General features: G+C 54.3%; 1 long non-coding RNA gene across 1 annotated transcript in view; it reads right to left on the bottom strand.

Moving 5' to 3' along the window:
* Positions 1-11,412: 11,412 nt before the first annotated feature.
* The window catches only part of LOC137158718 (uncharacterized), a 22,261-nt gene continuing 18,313 nt past the window's right edge, over positions 11,413-15,360 (bottom strand). The window contains exon 4 of the long non-coding RNA XR_010921469.1: positions 11,413-11,823. This is a non-coding gene — a long non-coding RNA (uncharacterized lncRNA). The remainder of the gene's footprint in view (positions 11,824-15,360) is intronic.

Below are 15,360 nucleotides of genomic sequence, written 5' to 3'. Positions count from 1 at the left end.
GGAGCTATGGGGAAGGGGCAGAGGGCTGGGCACAGGGGAGGGGGAAGGGGCAGCAGGGCAGGGAGCTGGGGGCAGGCAAGGGGGCGCTATGGGGAGGGGCTGGGCCGGGGCCGGCAGGCGCAGGGTCCCGGCGGGGAGGGGGCCGGCCCGGCCCGGAATAGCTGCGCTGACGCGGCTCTGGCCCAGCGCGCAGCAGCCCCCGCGCTATTCCTGGCGCATCCCGGTTAAAAATAGCTGCGAGCCAGAGGCTGGGCGATGACGGCAGCGCGCAGAGGCTGAATCAGCGGCTGGAGTGGCCGCGCGGCCGGGGGCTGGATGCAGCGGGCAGAGATAATCCCCTCCCCCCCCCCCAGTGCCTGGGCCCAGCAGCAGCCGCCCTGTGCCTGGGGAGGGGTCCTAAAGGGGGGCTGGGAGCCAGGACTCCTGGGTTCTGTTCCCTGCTCGGGGAGGGGAGGGCGATCTAAGGGGTGTTCCTAGAGCCAGGACTCCTGGGTTCTCAGCAGTGCCCGTAGGGCCAGGGGGGGTTGTCCGTGGCTCCTGGACCCGCACTGGCAGCGTCCTGAGCTCCTTTCCCGGCTCTAGCGACCCATCGGCAGCCGGGCTCCCTCCATCACCCCCCGGCATCACCAGCCCCCCATAAACAGACCTGGAATCTGGCTTTAATATCATGGAATTTAAAAAACCCAACAAATATGGGTGGGTGTTGGGGGATGGTGTGTGAATGGGGGGGGGGGGGACGCAGGGGGGTGAGGGACGTGAGGTGGGGGTGAGAGGTGATGTGAGGATGGGTGGGGAATGTGGGATAGCGTTGGGTGGGGGTTAGAGGGTCAGCTGAGGATGGGTGGGGGTCAGGTGGGGTGAGGTTTAGGGTGAGGTGGGGCTGTGCATGAGGGTCTGTACCCGACCATCTCAGTCTCCAAAGCCTGATCCTCCGCTCCCACCCCTCAGGCTTACGCCCGCAGTAGTACCCAGTGGCAATGAGTTCTGCAGGCTCCGTGTGCACCCACCAGTGCATTTCCACTGATCACTTATGACAGCGCTTCAGCCCCCACGCACGTCCCCGCAGTCTGACGGGCGCAGCAGAAACCCTGCTGCTTTCTCTCTCCCATCCACAACTTTGGATCCCTGCAGCATCTCTCCAGGAGGGCTGGGCTCCGCCCAACACCCCTGATGAGGGCTGCGCGGCACAGACATTTTTCCACGAAACGTAGCTGAGTTGGACTGCCTCAGTTCACTGGAGCGAAATGTTTTGCTGAATCCACGACAGACTTTTGCCAAAACGCAGCCCGGTTTCCAGCGGGAAAGGGCCGGTATTTGAGGGGTCACAGCGCCTCCCTAGAGAGCCTGTTGCCCTGGCTGGAATTGGGTCTCTTGGGCTGCTACGTGGCATGCCCTTTGGCAGAGACGCAGGAAGCCTCTGGGGAGCTGGGCAGCCGGCCGGCCTGGGAGTCTGAAAGTCCTGGGGATCCCCACCCAGGGGCAGTCCACCAGCTAAGGCATCCCGGCTCCAGAGGGTGCGGGGGAATTCCAGTGCCAACCCCCCCAAATGCTGCCTCATTTTCGGTTCCGGATCAGCAGGAGCGGGCAGCTGCTCTATGGGGGCTGGGCTCCAACCAGCCGTGTTCACCCATAGGTCTCAAAACACATTAACGCTGACCCCCAGCTTTACAAGGAGGCAGTGGGGCGTAATGGCTAGAGCATCGGACCTGGACCCAGATCTAGTCCCAGCTTGGCTGGTGGCCTGGGGGAGTCACTTCCCCTCTCTGAGCTTCAGCTTCTCCCTCTATAAAATGAGAACAATGCTCCTAGGGCGAAGTGGGAGTTTTTGGTAATAGTTTTATGAAGTCCATGCGTGCCTCAGTTTCCCTCTATACTTTGCACTGCTACCCAGTGGGAGCAGATGGGTTAAGTCTGCTTTGGGGCAGCCCAGGAGATGAGGGTTGCCTTGCTGTCTGGGGTGCAATGACTGGGTCGTTAGGGAGCTGGCTGGAACCCGCTGAAAGTAACCCAATCGCAGTATCCCAGAGAGACAACGGGGAGCCCCAGTGCCCAGAACATTCACACCCAGCAACCAGCGACGGGCAGGAAGAAGGCTTTCCCCCCACCTCTCAGCTGGGAAGCCGAGCAGCGGCAGAGCTAACTGCGTGAAGCACTTTACCCAGGAGGTCAGGATCTGCCACGGGATCTGTGTTATTCCACCGTCTCATGGAGGGACCCCCTCAGCGTCTTACAGCCCCCCGGGGGCTCCGTTCCCCATTCCTCCTCCAGAGCAGGGCTGTATTCTTGGCTCTGTGTGCGGAGCGTGGCCCAGCCCTGCAGTGCAGGGACACCAGAACGAGAGCTGCACTGACGCTGGAAAAGCGAGTAGCAACCGCACCATGGAAACTTGTAACACTGGGTTGCTACCGGTCAATGGGAAATCATTTGGAGTTGGAAAATCCACTGTGCAGGCCATTGTCATGCAAGCACGCAGGGCCATTGATCGTCTCCTGCTACACAGGACTGTGACATTCTGCAAAGAGCAGGACATAGGGCAGTGGGGGTCGTGCTCCCCCTTACCTGGTCCATGCCCCCCTCCCAGGAGCCATAATTGGGAGCCAGGGCTGGGAGCGGGGCCAAAGCCAACGAAAACAGCCCCCCACAAATAATCTGAAGAAATTAACAGTAAATACACTTTACCTTGAAGCAATTTAGGAACCTTAATAAATAAACCAGAGGAAGGAACTTCGGTGTCCATTGTAGCTACACATCCACCAACCGTGACTCTCCCAGGTCAGTATAGGTGATGCGGCGGTTGTCCGTGTGTTCCTCCAGAGAAGTGGTAGGGCTAGGCGGGTGGGACCTGAAGCCATGAGAAATGCGGAGGGATGGTGTATGTGTAAGGAAGCCCGGTGCTGCAGTTCTCCGCCGACTGCAAGGAGAGTCAAGCCCCGGACTGCTGAGCCTGGAGACCCACAAGAAGCTGCAGCATCTGCGTGTGCTGTCGGAGAAGCCCCGTTATCTCCTGGTGCGTCTCCGGCTCCTTTTCCTGCTGGGAGTCGTGGGCCTTTCTCCTCTCTGCTCTTTCCTTCTCCATGCAGACTCCAGGCCCTCTGTCCGAGGTCGGATGCGGCGCTGGCTTGCAGGATCTCACGGAACACGCCCGCTTGCATCCTCTTTTTCCTCCCCAGCGGGGTCAGGCTTGCCGCCGGGGGAGAGATGCCCCTCAAGGCCACTCCTGAGGGTAACACGGGCAGACAGCACAGCTGCCGCTGGCGTCCCGAAGCCGCCCAGGCTCACATGCCACTACCCTGTCTGCTGCGATGGTGCGTGCCTGGCGTGGGAAAGTGCCCTACCTCAGGGGAAGAAATAAGGCAGCCGGCCCTATAGTCAACCTTTGGGAGAAAATTGCAGGGCACCTGCCTGGAAGTTTCATTGAGATCTCTCAGGAGCATTCAAGCGACATCCTGGTGCACACAAACAAACTGTCCCCCACGTCTCACTCTAGAGTAGATTCATGAAAAGCCCTGCCCTGGGTTCCACTCATTTTGGGGGCGGGAGGGCATCCCTGTAATGGAAAAATTATTTACACACTTACCCAAACTTCCTTCATCTGCATCAGGCTCGCCTGGGCTCGACTGGCTGGACAGCAGTGGGGTCAAAACACGTCTCCCCCCAGGATGGCATGCAGCTCTTTGTAGAAGTAGCAGCTCGGCAATTGATTGTTGGCTTCCCAGCTTTCACGCGGCGCCGCTGCTGATCCCAGTCGCACCCCTTCTCCTGCATCCCCTGAGCAATCTGCTCGTAGGTGTCAGCTTTTCTGCGGCTGGTCCGGAGCTGTGCCTGCACAGCCTCTTCTCCCCACAGGGTCAGGAGATCCCATGTTTCCTGTCTGTGCCAGGCAGGAGCGTGTCTGGAGCAGGTCGCTGGCGTGGACAGCTGGGTGGGGGAGCGTGGCTAGGTGTGATCACCATGCTGGGCAACCAGGAAAAGGCATTGCAAAAATGTGCGAGAGTTTTAAAGGTGGGGTGGGAGCTCCCAGGCAACGTGACCCCTGGGCAGAGGAGCTCCCAACTCAGGGACCAGATGTCCTGATTTTATAGGGACAGTCCCGATAGTTGGGGGGGTTATCTAGGCACCTATTACCCCCCACACACACCCCGTCCTGATTTTTCACACTTGCTGTCCGGTCACCCTACTCCCAACAGTGTTTTAACAGTGGGGCATTGTGTCAACGTCAGTAACGCTGTGTCTACACTCGCACTGCGTCGACGTCAGTATATCGACCATGGTTCGGTGCCGCCGGGGGGTGGGGTGTTACTGTGTCTGCATAATGGGGCACTTACCTCGGCAGGAGACAGACTGAAGTGTAGACCCATGCACAGCTAGGTCCACGCAGAGCAGCTTATGGCGATCTAAACCTGCAGGGTAGAGCAGGCCTGACAACGTGTCAATCAAGCTGGGCCGTTTTTCTAAAAGCTCTGCTGTAGGAATTATTCGGGGGCAGGTCTCTGGCCTGGGTTATCCAGGGGGCCCTGGGACTGCCTGACACCCCCGAAGTCCCGTGTGTGACGGAGATGCCCTACAAACTCCCCAGACCCATGGCATCCACTGACGGAAAAAGCCCCTTTCGAATCCTGAAGTTACACTAAATCCTGGGACAAAGAGCTGGAGCGTGTTTAAAGGTGTCCCAGGGGTCAGGCACTTTCTGCACGGCAGCACAGGCTGTTATCCATTTACACTTATGCTCAATTCAAAGATTTATTCAGAACGTGTGGGAATCAGCTCAGATGAAAGCTCTCCCTTCAGATACACGGTGGCGCTGTGGTAAAGCTAAAGGCAGGCGTCCGCACACACTGTGGGAACGGCCGCCCGTTAAACTTCTAGGGCGAGCAGCCGACGTTAGAATTAAAATGATCTGGGGATATCAAACATCATTGTCCCCCGTCCCTTCCCCCGCTTTTATACGCCCCTTCCCTGTCTTGTCTGTGCTGGCCCCAGCTTAGCTGAAGAAAGCCAGAAGATACTGTCCTGCTGATCTTGGATAACACGGGCCAGAGAACTGCCCTGCAACAATCCCAAGAACAGCTCTTTTAGCCAACCATCCAACCGTGATTTAAAGTATCGATGTATTTGATTGTATAGTTTAATGGCATACGGCTTTTGCCTACGCACAGTAACACTCTTGCTGTATGTCACAGCTGATGGCCAGAAGTGCCTGGTGTTCATTGTTTTCTTTTTGCGTTGCAGGTTTGTATTGAAAAGCATAAATCAGTAAAACCTTTAATTAAAAAAAAAAAAGCCTGCTCACTCAACCTTTTTCAGTTTTGACTTTTCATCCAAAACTGGGATGATTGTTTTGTTTTTGAAAAAAATAATGGCAAAATTTGTCCTGGGAAGGACTGTGCATTTTCTGCCCACCTCTGTTATTTATGTGAGTCAGGAGCAGAGAGGATTGTGAGGACCTTTAGAGAGACCTGACCCTGCCAGGGAGACGGGGGCCACACAGTGGCAAATGAAATTCATTGTTGAAAAATGCAGCATGGTGCATGTTATCAGGAGCAGGAGCTGGCATCAGTGGAGAGACAGTTCAGTGGGGACATCTCAGTCAAAATGCTACCGAGACAGTCAGGTGCATAAGGAATGGGGTGGAGAAAAACACAGAGAATGTTCTCCAGATAACTCAAGGGGGGGGGGGGGTCCCATCTGGACACTGGGCCCCCCTCTCACACAGGATAGCGCTGCAAAAAGAGGGTTTAGAAACAGCGACGGGACTGATCAGTGCCTGGAAAACCTCTTGGATGTAGCTAGCAAAGATCGTAGAGGGGATGAGTGAGAGGGGACATGGCAACTGTCTCTGAACTAACAGCTGGTCTGGAGAGAGGAGATCAGGAGCTTCTGTGCTGTGCCGCCAACCCAGCAAGGACAGGACGTTCCAGGGAATTCAAAGGTGGGAGATTCAGACCTGATAAAGGGAAATACCTTTTCATGCAATGTGGGTTTAGCTTGTGGAACTCACTGCCACATGAAATCACCGAGGTGGAGAATGGAGGAAGAGTCAAAAAGGAATTAAGGCCACCCGGAGTTATCGTAGCTAATAACAAACTGTTTGCAATGGGTATAAACATCCTGCTCCAGGTCTGAAACCGATCTCTAACTATCACAGACTAGGCTGAGATCTAATGTGGGGGCATCTTATCCCCCATCTGCCCAGCACTGTGGGGATCTCACACCTTTCTCTTAAGAAGCAGGTGCTGCCCCTGTCAGAGACAGGATAACAGGCTGGATGGGCGCGGCTCTGATCCAGCCAAGCAGTTCCTAATTCATCCGGCATTTCTAAGCAGAAGGACCCGCTGACCTCTTGAAGGGGCACAAACTTGCTGGGAAGCTCATCTGGGCCCACCACCTCTCTGGGCCTGTCCACACTAGGAACAGAGTGTGTTTAGATAAATGCAGAGAGTGGGGGGGCCCAGACATTTTTAACTGCTGGGCGGGGGGGGGGCAGTCTTGGCCTCACTGAAGCCACGGGCTGTCACAGGAGCCAGGATCCTACCCCTCGTGTGCAGAAGGCGAGCTGCAGACTGTCGCTCTGGTGGTAGTGGGTGGATTGGGTGCTGGGGGAGCCCTGCTTCTGCTCCGGGAGTCCCCCAACTTAGCTAGTGAGCGTGACACCCCTCAGTGTTTGCTGCTCCAGACACCCCCAGCTCCACACATGATCCCAGGCCCCCCTCAGAGGGGGGAGCTGCTGTGTTTTGAAGCCGGCCAAACCCACCACGGCTGAGACTTGTAACACCAGCGATTTTGCCAAGCCGGGGGGCCTAGGGAATCACTTCCCAGGCCAAACTTACTAAAGTGAATGACCTTTGTCTGGGAGATCCCCACCCCCACCCTGGGGCAGGAATCCTTGGGGATATGTTCACCCGGGCCCAGTGCGTGATTTGTAATGAGAGAGGTGCCGGGGCTGAAGCAGCAAGGCCAGAGGTGTCAGGGCTGCGAACTGCCAAGCCCAGAAATTGAGCGCTGCCAAGGCCTTGCTGCTGTGAGAGGTAGGGTAGCCTAGTGCACTGGGCTGGGAGCCAGGAGACCCAGAGTCTCTTCCCAGCTCTGCCGCTGCCCTGGTGGGTGACCTTGGGCAAGTCCCTTCCCCTCTTGTTCTCTATTTCGATCACAGGCTCTATGGGGCAAATGCCCCTGCTCTGAAGGGCTCAGGGCCTGAAATGTCCCCACAGGGGGTGGGCTGCCTCCCCCCAGGCCATAGCCCCCTCGCGGGTTCATCAGTCTCCACGGATTCATTAACCTGGCACAGACTGTAAGGGACACAGAGCCCCGGCTGGGCTCTGGGTCTCATACAGGCTGCTCCGGCAGCTGTCATACCTGCTCCGGGCATGGGTGCCCTGGGGTGGTCCCGCGGGCGGCCCAGAGTCAGGTCATGGAGCTTGGGCTACAGGCCGGGGGGGGGGGGGGAAGGAGGGAGGAGCAGGGTCCAGTCCAGCACCCAGAGACTCCCTGCCAGGGTCAGACCCAGCCCAGGATGTGGGCACGTTAAACTCACCTCCCTCTGCCTTGCCTGGGTGGGTCCCCAGTGCCAGGGCCAGCCTGAACCCTGCTCCCCTGTGCCAGGAGGGGGTCCCCAGCAGGGGTGCTGGATGGAGGGGTACCAGGGGGACGGCAGCATCCCAGGCTTGCTGTACTAAGAGCAGCCAGGGCCTGGCTTCCACTAATGGAGGTGTGGATGGTTTGGGTCAATGGCTCTCAGCTCCCCGCTCTAAATTGCTCCAGCACCCCTGGCTCCGTGCCAGGGGCTGAGTGGCTGCCCACGCCGCTGGGGCCCAGGTCTGCACTAGGGGCCCAGAGGAGCTAGAGAGATCCCCGTGGGGCTCCCCGTCCCAGAGGGTCATGGTGTGACGGGGCCCTGGGCACAACCCCCTTTGTGCCCATCACCTGGCACCTGCCCCTAGCCCCAGGCATGGCAGGGACCCCTGGGAACCAGGTTCGGGGCATGCCCCCGGCTGCAGGGCCAGAGCTGGGAGCCAGGTCCTGCCTCGATGGAGACTCCACCCCGGGATTCCCTGTTGCAGCGGCTCTGAGGCCCAGACACTCGGCCAGAGGCGGGGCAAGGAGTAAATCCAGACCTGGATCCTGGGCCGGTTGTGGCTACAAAGGGGGGAGCATTTAAACTGGGGGTCCCCCTCCGCAGCTCTGCCGATGCTCCTCAATCCCGACCTGAAGCCCCCCCACCACCCATGACATTCCAAGCCAGGCTGCAGCCTCACCCCACGCCCCCAGCGCTCGGCTCATGCCCATCAATCCCAGCCCGCAGCTGCAGACCCGAGCTGGACCGGTTCCCAGCTGCTTCCCTCATTCCCGAGAGTACAGAGTTGGCATCCACCCCACACGCGCCCACCCCCAGCTCCCTATAGCTGGCTACCCCTGTATCTGGCTCCCTATCCCCATACATATCTAATCTCTCTCCATGCACACTTGAATGCATCCAGCCCCATGCACAGCTCTTGTGCTGTCTAAGAGGTCTGGTCCCTGCAGCCTGGGCTCCCTTCTGGAGGGGTGCAGGGCTGGCGCACCCTGGAGGGTGTGGGGGGAATTCTGCTGCTGGCTGGGGCAGAGCTGGGGCCGGCTGCCTGCCTGCTGTTCACACAGCCACGCACGCATGCGTGCACGCGCAAACACACACACACACACACACACTGGCACAGCTTCCATTTTTACCCGCTGGCTGCTATAAATAGCGCCCAGCTGAGCCCTGGAGGCTGGAGCCCAAAATAGCGCAGGCGGGTGTGGAAGGAGTGTCATGTCCCCCGCTTCCGGCCCGCTGTCTTTGTCCCCGGCACAGCTAGGTCTGTGGGATGGGGGGACAGGGCGATGCGGTCACCAGCTCCTCCCCCCGGCTTGGTGACCCACTGGGCACTTGCTAACCCACCCAGAGCATGTGCAAGGGCTGGGGGGAGGGCGATGATGCCCCCCCAAGAGGGATACCTGCCTGGGCACCCCTGGATTGGGGGATTATCATTCTAACCCCAAAGGGGCTCCTTTCACTGGTGCAGAGATGTGGCCACTTCTACGGTAGGGCGCAGACACAGGGATTCCATGCTCATTGCTGAGATGCAGAAATCTCTAGAGCTGAGCATGGGAACAGTTTATACAGGGTTACCTTGCCTGGTGCTGAGATGCAGCCACCTCTGGGATGGAGCATGGAGGCTAGTTATACGGGGATCCCTCACGTGGCACTGAGATGCAGCCATCTCTGGGGTGGTGCAAGAGATGTTTATACAGGGATTCCTTTCTCAGTATTGAAATGCAGCTGCCGCTTGGGTACAGCTGAGGGACTGTTCATACAGTAATCCTTTGTGGGGTAGGACATGGGGCTGGGTTATAGAAGGATCCCTCACCTAGCACTGAGGTGCAACCACCTCTAGGGTGGAAAGCAGAGTGTTTATACAGGAATCCTTTGCCTAGTGCTGAGATGCAGACATGGCTAAGGTGGGGTGTGGGATCTGTTTACACAGGGTCTCTCACCTGTTGCTGAGACTCAAATGCCTCTAGGGTGGGGGATCGGGGCAGTTTACACAGGGATTCCTCGTGTGGCCATTTCTGGGGTGGGGAGCAGAAGCTGTGTATGCAGGGATTCCTCACTCAGCCCTGAGATGTGACCAGCTCTGGGGTGGGCTGTGGGGGGCTGTTTTTGCAGGGACCCTTTTGCTTTGTGCGGAGATGCAGCCACTTCTGTGGTGGACACAGGGACAGTTCATACAGGGATCCTTTGCTCTGTGGTGGACAGAAGGGCTGTTTATCCAGAGCCCATCTCACCTGGTATGGAGATGAGGCCATATCTGGAATGGGAGATGGGGGCACAGGCTCTTTATACCTGCCTGGCATTGAGATGCCAGGGGTTGTTGTGAAGGCCAAAGTATAACTGGGTTCAACACAGAGTGAGATCAGTTCATGGAGGATCGGTCCAGCGATGGCTATTAGCCAAGATGGGCAGGGACACAACCCCACGCTCTGTGTCCCTAAGCCTCTGCCTGCCAGAAGCGGGGACTGGACAACAGGGGATGGATCACTTGGTAATTGCCCTGTTCTGTTCGGTCCCTCTGAAGCACCTGGCACTGGCCACTGTCAGAGACAGGACAGTGGGCTTGCTGGATCATTGCTCTGACCCAGTATGGCTGTTCTTAGGTTCTCATGCAGCCACCTCTGGGGTGAGGCAAAGGAGTTGTTTACAGAGGGATTCCCTGGCGCAGTGCTAAGATGCAGCCACCCTGGGAGTGGGACACAGAAGCTATTTTATGCATGGCACTGAGATGCAGCCACCTCTACGGATAGAAATTCCATGCATGAATGATAAGAACAGAGCAGCAGGAATATCCTACCGACCACCTGACCAAGATGGTGACGGTGAAATGCTCAGGGAGATTAGAGAGGCAAAACACTCAATAATAATGGGGGATTTTGACTACTCCCACGTTGACTGGAACATGTCGCCTCAGGAAGGGAGGCAGAGAGAAAATTTCTAGACACCCAAAATGACTGCTTCTTGGAGCAGCTAGTCCTGGAACCCACAAAGGGAGAGGCAATTCTTGATTTAATCCTAAGTGGTGCACAGGATCTGGTCCAAGAGGAGAATATAGCTGAACCACTCAATAACAGTGCCCATAATGTAATTAAATGTACCATACTTGGAGAGAGGAAAATGCCAGAAAGCCCCACCATAGTAGCGTTTAACTATAAGGGAACGACACAAAAATGAGGAAGCTAGTTAAATGCAAATTAAAAACACCAGTCATAAAAATACAATGGCTGTAAACTGCATGGAAACTGTTTAAAAACACCATAATAGAGGCTTAAGCTAAATCTATCCCCCAAATAAAAAAAAACCGAACAACAAGTAAGAGGGCCAAAAAAGTGCCACAATTGTTAAACAGCAGAGTAAAAGATGTGGTTAGAAGCAAAAAGACATCCTTTAAAAATGGGACGTCAAATCCTAGTGGAGAAAATAGAAAAATGCATAAACTCTGGCAAGTCAAGTGCAAAAGTATAACTGGGCAGACCAGAGGAGGCTTGGAAGAGCAACTAGCAAAGGACACAAAAGCTAACCACAAAAAAAAAAATTAGTTATATCAAAAACAGGAAGCTGCCAAACAATCAGTGGGGCCAAGGGACGACCGAGGTGCTAAAGGAGCACTCAGGGAAGTCAAGGCCGTTGTGGAGAAGCTAAGTGAGGACGTGAAGGAGATTCCCACACCTGAGCCCTTCTTTTTAGGTGACAGATCTGAGGAACTGCCCCAGACTGAGGTGTCAAGAGAGGAGGTTTTGAAAGAAATTGATATTAAACAGTAATAAGTCACCAGGAGCAAATGGCATCCACCCAAGAGTTCTGAAGAAACTCCAGTGTGAAATGGCAGAACTACTAACTATGCTATGTAACTTATCGCTGAAATCAGCTGCTGGCCCAGATGACTGGAGGATAGCTAATAGGATGCCAATTTAAAAAAAAAAGGGCTCCTGATAAGATCCTAGCAATTCCAGGTCGGTGAGCCTAACTTCAGTACCAGGCCAACTGGTTGAAACTACAGTAAAGAACAAAATTATTAGACTCATAGATAAACGTGTTATGTTGAGGAGGAGTCAACATGGCTTTTGTAAAGAGAAACCATGCCCCATCAACACTAGAATTCTTTGAGGGGGTCAATAAATATGTGGACTAGGTGATCCGGTGGATATAGTTTACTTGGACTTTCAGAAAACCTTTGAAAAGGTCCCTTACCAAAGGCTCTTAAGCGAAGTAAGCAGTCATGGGATAAGAAGCAAGGTCTTCTCCTGGATCAGTAACTGGTTAAAAGACAGGAAATAAACGGTAGGAGCAAATGATTAATTTTCAGAATGGAGAGAGGTAAATAGTGGCGTCCCTCAGGGATCTGTACTGGGACCAGTGCTGTTCAACACATTCATAAATGATCTGGAAAAAGGGGTGAACAATGAGGTGACAAAATTTGCAGGCAATACAAAATTATTCAAGATAGTTAAGTCCAAAGATGACTCTGAAAGAATTACAAAGGGATCTCACTAAACTGGGTGGCTGGGCAATGAAATAGCTGATGCAATTCAATGTTGATAAATGGAAAGTAATTCACATTGGAAAACATAATCCCAACTATACATACAGAATGACGGGGTCTAAATTAGCTGTTACCAATCAAGAAAGAGATCTTGGAGTCAGCGTGGATAGTTCCCTGACAAAATCTGCTCAATGTGCAGCAGCCATCAAACAAGTTAACAAAATGTTAGGAACCATTAGGAAAGGGATAAAACAGAAAATAATGCCACTATATCAATCCATGATATGCTCACACCTGGAATAGTGTGTGCAGTTCTGGTCACCGCATCTCAAAAAAAGAGATATTAGAATTGGAAAAGGTGCAGAGAAGGGCAATTAAAAATGATTACGGGGATGGAACAGCTTCCATATGAAGAGAGATTAAAAAGATTGGGACTGTTCATCTCGGAAAAGAGACGACTAAGGGGGAATATGAAAGAGGTCCATAAAATCATGACTGATGTGGAGAACGTGAATAGGGATGTGTTATTCACCCCTTCACATACACAAGAACTAGGGTCACCTGAGGAAATTAATAGGCAGCAGATTTAAAACAAACGTTAGGAAGTACTTCACACAACACACAATCAACCTGTGGAACTCGCTGCCAGGGGATGTTGTGGAGGCCAAAACTATAATTGGGTTAAAAAAAGAATGAGATAAGCGCATGGAGGACCGATCCCTCAATGGCTATTAGCCAAGATGGTCAGAGACGCAACCCCATGCTCCGGGTGTCCCCCTAAACCTCTGTCAGAAACCGGGACTGGATGACAGGGGACGAATCACTAGATTCGATGTGTGGGCAGAGCTGGCAAGGGGGTTTGTTGCAGGGATAGGTTCCTGGGTTAGTGTTCTTCTTGTAGGGTGTACTGTTGCTGGTGGTGAGTATTTGCTTCAGGTTGGGGGGCTGTCTGTAAACAAGGACAGGTCTGCCTCCCACGGCTTGAGTGAGAGGGATCATCTGCTAAAATAGATTATAGATCCTTAATGACGTGCTGGAGAGATTTTAGCTGGGGGCTGTAGGTGATGTCCAGTGGTGTTCTGTTGTTTTCTTTGTTGGGTCTGTCCTGTACTAGGTGACTTCGGGGTACCCGTCTGGCTCTGTCAATTTGTTTCTTCACCTCTCCAGGTGGGTATTGTAGTTTTAAGAATGTTTTATGGAGATCCTGTAGGTGTTTGTCTCTGTCTGAGGGATCGGAGCAAATCCGGTTGTATTTTAAGGCGTGGCTGTAGACAATGGATCGTGTGATGTGTCCAGGGTAGAAGCTGGAGGCATGAAGGTATGTATTGTGGTCAGTTGGTTTTTAGTATAGGGTGGTATTAATGTGACCATCCTTTATTTGTATTGTAGTGTCCAGGAAGTGGATTTCTTGTGTGGACTGGTCCAGGCAGAGGTTGATGGTGGGGTGGAAATTATTGAAATCCCAGTGGAATTCTTCCAGGGACTCTTTCCCGTGGGTCCAGATGATGAAAATGTCATCAATGTAGCGTAGGTAAAGCAGAGGTGTTTGGGGACGAGTGTTGAGGAAGCGGTGTTCGAGGTCAGCCATAAAAATGTTGGCATACTGTGGGGCCATGCAGGTGCCCATAGCTGTGCCACTGACTTGAAGGTATAGATTGTCTCTAAATCTGAAGTAGTTGTGGGTCAGGACAAAGTCACACAGTTCAGCTGCCAGGTGTGACATATCATCATCAGGGAAAATGTTCCTGATGGCTTGTAGTCCATCTTTGTGTGGAATGTTGGTGTAGGGAGTTTCTACATCCATAGTGGCCGGGATGGTGTTTTCTGGGAGATCACTACCCCACTTCTACCTGTTCCCCTTTAAACTGCCTCCCCAAATTTAGGGTCTGAAGATCAAACTTGCCTCCTGTGCATCCCTGGCCAGCAGTCAGAGCACAGCTCCAGCCCTCTTGGGGACTGGAGGGAGAGCACTGCCTGGGCCATGCTAGCAGCACTTCTCCTTCCCCTTTGCCTCATCTCCCCTCCCTGGGCTCTGCTGTGTCTCCCCAGGACCACCTCACCATCCTCTCCCCCGACCTGGGCTGGGGCTATGTCATGCACTCTGTGCAGGCTATAATGAGTCGGGAACGTACAGCTCCAAGCACGTGCCTCCATGAAGCCCAGGGAGAGGCTCCCAGCTTTGTTCGCAGAGAATCCAAGGGAACCAGGTTTCTAAACCCAGATGAGAAACAATTTTTACCTCTAAAAATCAGCAAGATTTTGCCTTTAAAACCCTGCAAATCAATGCAAACCTCCCTCTCCTCCCATTGGCCCCGCAGCCTGTAGCTTCTGGGCATAATGAGAAATGGGTCACAGCACTGATCTCCAGACACAGCTGGCTGGACTCTGGCATCACACACAAGACAATAAAGCAGCGATGTTGTTGTATATCCCACCCATGCAAGGCACCAAAATGAGACGTCATTTGTAGCTGACTGGTAATACCAGCTTCACTCTCTTGTGCTTTGAGCAGCAGTGGAAGAGTTAACATGGTTGTCATCATTAGGCTCCAGAATTAACCCTGTATGAGCTGTATTGGGCAGCTTTTCCCTCCCAGAGCAATCATCCCAGCTATGTTACACCCTGATCACATCCTCAAGGTTTTCTTCATAACCCAAAGGGCTGGATTGTGCGGGCAAAATATCAAAAGTGGCCACTACCGCGGGCTGCCTCTGTTGGGGAGAAGCAACTTGAGACAATCTTGGTTTCCAGTTCCGCTGGGTTACACCCCCCAGCTCTAATGAGAGGTCCAGCCACTTTAACACCAGAAGAGACCAAGTTCCTGCATAACCCAGGCCAGGGAGCCCCCACCCAGTAAATCCCACCCTGAGCCCAGGGAGCTGTGGTTGAGCCGGATCTCACAGGAGTGGAAGCTGGTGGGACCTGCGTGTGCCGAGCCCTGTGACGTTCAGCTTGAGGGGTCTCAGGCCAGGTTTCCAGAATCACTTTGGAACTGCCTGGCCCAACAGTTGCTCCACGAAAGCTGAGAATCTGGGGCCCTGTCCAGTGCTGGCCGTGCCCCAAATTTCTTACCGGTCCAGCTCCTGCCCGGCCCATGACCCAGCCCGGCAAAGGACTCTCTGCACCCCCCAGCCTGCAGCCTGGCCGTGCGCTCGAGTCGCTCTGCCCCACCATCTGCCGTGGCATGTGGCTGGTGCCTGCGTCCTTCCAGCTGCCAGCTTGGAGAAGTGAAACTGCCTCCCCCAGGAGGATGAGGGAGGAGAGGGTGAAATTCACAAATCCGATGAGCCCGCAACCCAGAGCAAGCCGG

The sequence above is a fragment of the Emydura macquarii genome, unplaced genomic scaffold, assembly GCF_026122565.2.
Source record: "Emydura macquarii macquarii isolate MOO-44397 ecotype Brisbane River unplaced genomic scaffold, CSIRO-AGI_Emac_v2 contig_1790, whole genome shotgun sequence".
Taxonomy (NCBI): domain Eukaryota; kingdom Metazoa; phylum Chordata; order Testudines; family Chelidae; genus Emydura; species Emydura macquarii.
Note: the sequence above shows the minus strand (reverse complement) of the source record. Positions and strands in the feature narration are given on the sequence as shown.